Source organism: Halyomorpha halys, unplaced genomic scaffold, assembly GCF_000696795.3.
Source record: "Halyomorpha halys isolate HHAL.00 unplaced genomic scaffold, Hhal_1.1 Scaffold455.1, whole genome shotgun sequence".
NCBI lineage: Eukaryota > Metazoa > Arthropoda > Insecta > Hemiptera > Pentatomidae > Halyomorpha > Halyomorpha halys.
The window spans coordinates 139,218-144,423 of record NW_027111717.1 but is presented as its reverse complement, the minus strand read 5'-3'; the positions used below and the strand labels follow the sequence as shown (position 1 = coordinate 144,423).

The 5,206-nt window shown below is 25.4% G+C and overlaps 1 non-coding gene across 1 annotated transcript; it reads left to right on the top strand.

Annotated features, from left to right (window-relative positions):
• Positions 1–767: 767 nt before the first annotated feature.
• Positions 768–839, top strand: TRNAD-GUC (transfer RNA aspartic acid (anticodon GUC)). Its single transcript has one exon. It is a non-coding gene; the product is annotated as a tRNA-Asp (tRNA).
• The last annotated feature ends 4,367 nt before the right edge of the window (positions 840–5,206 follow it).

Genomic DNA, 5,206 nt, shown 5'->3' with positions numbered 1-5,206 from the left:
GGTCCGGGTGCGGTCAAAAAAACTCAAATAGTAGAATTATACTATTTTATTGAGCCAACGTTTCGCCCCACGTTGCAGGGCTTCGTCAGGGCTAAAAAAGATACAAACACATTTTAAAAGGAAATGTTAAGATATAATAAGAAAAATAAGAAAGATATAATAAGAAAAACATTTTTCTTATTATATCTTATTTTTTTACATTTTATACCCCTGTTGTTTTACACTTATGTTTTTGTTTTTTTTTCTCTTCTTTTTTTTCCTTTTGTAACTATGTGTTTGTATCTTTTTTAGCCCTGACGAAGCCCTGCAACGTGGGGCGAAACGTTGGCTCAATAAAATAGTATAATTCTACTATTTGAGTTTTTTTGACCGCACCCGGACCATATTCCTTTCATTAAGTTTTCTAGTGTAGTTAGTTTTAAAGGTATGGAGGCCCAAAAAGAAAAATTATATTTTTTTAACGTTTTAAAACAACAGCCATTTTTTATTCCCCCTAACTATATTTGACAGACTAAATAATGCCGACTAGTTATCCTATATAGCTTTTATCAAAATAATGAAATAACCATTTTTTTTCCACCGGGAACTCGTATTATACCTTTGGTAGTGGTTTGGAAGAGAAAAAAAACTTTATATAATTTAATAAATACCTAATTTGTTTGAATTCATATTTAATCGACTCAAAAAACGATCATCTGAGTAACTGTGTTACAAAAATATATTACTATGGCATTATATACAACAATTTGTACTCTTTCAATCACCAATCCTCGGTAGTATAGTGGTAAGTATCCCCGCCTGTCACGCGGGAGACCGGGGTTCGATTCCCCGCCGGGGAGGTTAATTTTTTTTTACAAATCTAATAATTATGAAATATTAAAGGACATTTGTTTAAATAAATTCGATTGATAATTATTATCCAAAGTAAAGTATTTTTTTTAAATTATATTATTTCAAAATTTTTTGAGACAAGGTAATTTTTGATTTATTTAATAAGTTTTTTTTTTTTTTATTTTAAAATTATTTCTCATACATTCTGAGATATTTTTAAACAAACAAAAGAAATTTGGACTTCAACTTCAGTAAATTTGGATTACTTTCAACTGTTGAAAATCTCTTTTGTAACTTATGTTTATTTAATCATTAGCAATTGATTTTGATGTATTTATCAAATATTTCTTTAAGCATTTTTAATAAATATAAATAAAATATTTTGGAGATTTTAGTAAATTTTGTTACCGAACTTGAGTTATAATTTAAAAAATATTTTATGACATTTATTATTGATTTAAAAAATGTTAATCCAGTCAGAATGGACTTTTTCTGGACGCCTTTTCAAACTAATTCGATTTCACTAAACAAATTTTTTTAAATTTAATTGCTTCAGCAGAAGCTTTCATCAAAAGCTTCTTTTTTCTTTTTTTTTTTCATTAATTTTCATTGTGTGTTCACTATATTTTCTAGAACAGTGGAGGGTCGACCGCAAACCGCATCCAGTTTTTCCCATTGTTTCTTAAAATCCTGGTTGGGTTTTACAGTAATTAACCCAGATTGCGATTGCTTTAGTGGAAAAATGAAAACTAGTTTTTTGTGACCGAGATTGGAAAGCTGTCATTTTTTTATTTTGAACGCCGAACCTGTAATACCTTTTTCATGATCTGGTTTTGTACCGCAGTTTACTCTGAATCCTATAATTATTATATTTCCTTTATTTATTATTGTTAATTTATAATTATTTAGCTTTTATGTAAATAAGCAAAATGTAAAAGTTATGTATAAATATAATAATAATGAAAAATAAATATAATATGATACATCATTTACATTATAAATACTATACAATGCTTAATAATGATAAATTTAACAGTGTTTTTATGTAGACGGGGATCAATTTAGCACTTTATTTAAGTATCAATATATTTCTCTTAGAATCAAATCTTGACATCATATTTTTATAATTAAAAAAAAACATGCCACTGCTATGCATTTATTTGTTTAAGTATGTCATTACATTAATATTAATTTTATTTTGTTTTAAATATACTTTTTTGAAGCAAATTTACTCTCGGCAAATTGCTTATAATTATAGTTGTAATTTGCAATTTTGGTAATCTATCAACAAGCTTTTGGGTAACGTTGTTGTTTAATTTAAAATTTCACAGAACAACTTTACATTATTTAAGAAAAATCTGCTTTGAATACTATTCTACTAGAAACTTTTAATTTCATAAATTTTGGGTTTTATAATTATTAATTTTTTGCTTATGAGTATCGAACATATTTTTTAATGCTTTAAGACATTTTTTTTTTTTTCATAGAAACGGTTTTCTAAAAAACCTTTTAAGTTCATTATCTGGTTTTGTTGTATCAATTGAATTTGAAGTCTTTAAACTCTCAAATATTGAACTGATAATCCTACAGAAATTGTGACATTTTAGAATTAGCTACCCGAAACTTTTAATACTTATTAATTTTAGTGAACTTTTAATTACTGTACAATTGATTTTTCTTTTTGATGATTGATTTTTCTGTTTAACAAACATATTAAATTGATTATAATTGTTTCTTATGGGTTTTAAAAGTTTATAAACATTTAAATTATTTTTAGGCATTAAAGTTCTGTTATATCTTTAATTAGGTTAATAAAGTTTTTCAGTTTTACTATATATGTTTATTAGTTATATGTTGTATTCGCAGTATACTCTGTTATTATATCAGGACTTCAGGACTTCATAAATTCATGTTTTTATCATAAATTTGGATTAACATTTTAATAATTTTATGATTTGTACAAAAGCGTTTTCCGAATATTCTTATATATGATTGCTCTCCTTTGTATTGTTATTTGCTCAACGATCGAATTTAAGATGCCGTTAAGACGTAAATTGTTATTCAACAGAGTCCGCTGGCGTCAATCGGTCTCAATGTCTTGGTTGATTGTTGTTGATGCCCTCGGTTGATTCTCGATTCAGCGAAAGCGATGGTAACTGATGAGGATTTCCTCAATTGGCCCTTAGACCGTGATGTACACTCTGCCCCAGCTTTGTAACAGATATTAATTACTTACATTAATTATTAAGATTTAGTCTATTACTGATGTAAACAATATTTTTTCTTATGATCCTTTTGAAACGTTTCGATGTTGTTTTTTTATGTAAATTTTAAAAATTTCAAATTTTTAGCAAGAAATTTTTTCACAAACAATAAAATTGATTTCATAAAAGCTTAATGTTATTACGTTTCATTATATACTAGTCATGTGTCGTTTTGGAGCAGCCGTTGACAAGAAACATTTTATATATAAATAACGATAGAGGTAAAAATCCTCCGGTTAGAAGATAAAAGAAAATATATAATAATAATAATAATCTATAACAAATAAGAAATGTTCATAACGAGCTAATGCAGTCGCAAATAACTACAAAATATAATTCTGTTTTTTTAATATCTAGGTGGGGTACTCCTTGTATTGTTTGTACAAACAAAACAAAAATTATACATTATACAACAGTATAATAATTAAAAACTATACAACTGTTCATTTAATTGCACTACTCTTAGCTCAAATTGTATAACTGCTTTTTACATGTTTTCTGTAGTTCAGTTCGTATTATTTTTTTCAATATAGTGTAATAAATATAAATACATTATGCTTCCTTTTCTAACTGTCTAGGCTTCAGGTTTTCAACTAGCTCAGAGAGTAAAATAAAATATTACACGGTGATCACTAATAACTTTTTTATATAACAGAGGGAAATAAAGAATAAGGTAAAAAACAAATTTACTTGAAATAATATTTATTGAAAAATAATTTAATAAAGTACGTTAAAAGAAATAGCTACAAAAAAACTTTCTGTTCGAATTCAGCACACCGAAATACCCTTTACACAATATAGATGAAATATTAGATTCATTTATTCATAACTTTACTAAAAAAAAATAAAATAAAATTTCATACATTATTTAAATTAAAACAATAACTTTAAATTTAAAAATATAGCTTTATTGTTTATATTTGATAGGTTCTATAAATTATCTTTTTTTAGTCTGATTACATTTCAGAAAATATTAATTACAAAAAGAAACCTAGTGTTTCAAACAAGGTCATCTGAAAGACAAAAAAAAATTTAATTTATTCATAATGTGCAATGTACTAGGCTTAAAGTTTAAAAATCTTATAGTGAGTTAAAATTTAATTCAAATTTAATTTTAAAAATATTATTTAAAATCATATTTATTCATTCCACAACAATAATGTTAAATCAAAAATTTATTGTTTACATTTTGTTGACGCTATTAATCACTGATTAATTGCTACTAATTAATTAGTGTTTTTTAGTCTAATTGTATTGCAGAAAAGATTAAATATGAAAAATATTTACATGTATCCTTAAATGTCCTGTAATTTTTTTTTCAATATAGTGTAATAAATATAAAATTCCTTTCATTTTCTAACTGTTCCGGCTTTAAATTTTAACTAGGCGGCTAGTTCGAAGTTTTTCTAACTGTTGTGGATTTAAGTTTATATTTCACTATGAGAGTAGAATAAAATATTACATGGCGATCACTAAAAATATTAGTATATTACAGAATAAAAATCAGAAATATTTATGTAATACTATATTTGTACTTCGAAGGTAAAGGGCACAATACCCATTTTTTGCCAATTTTTCATCTTTACGTATTTTTTCTACACTGTTTTTCTTCATCTAATTTCTTTCTGTTTTATATTAAGTAACCTTACCGTCGTTTTTCAGAAACTTGTAATGTGTTTGTTCATGTACCTCATTCCATTATTTCCAAGCAAAGCCATTTTGTAGGTGTTTAATCAAATATTACATCTATTTCTTATGGTTAGTTTGAATATTATTGACAAAATGTTTTTATTGAGCCAAAAGAACAAAACATATAATCAGAAACTTTTTATTTTCTAAAATACAAACATTTAAAATGCCTAGTTCATGGAAAAAAAAAATTCTATGAGGAATTAACATGCTTTAATATAATAAAAAGTTTGCTAAGTAAATATTTCAGTATAGCTTCCTCACTTGTTCTAAAAAAAAAAAAAAAAAGGAGAAGTTTTTCTTATTTTCTTATGATGTTATCTTCTTATTTTCTTTCTTTTGAAAATAATACTTTTTCTCGACATTTCTATTAGGTACATAAACATAAGTGTTTCCTAGAACTCATCTCAAAAACAACCCGA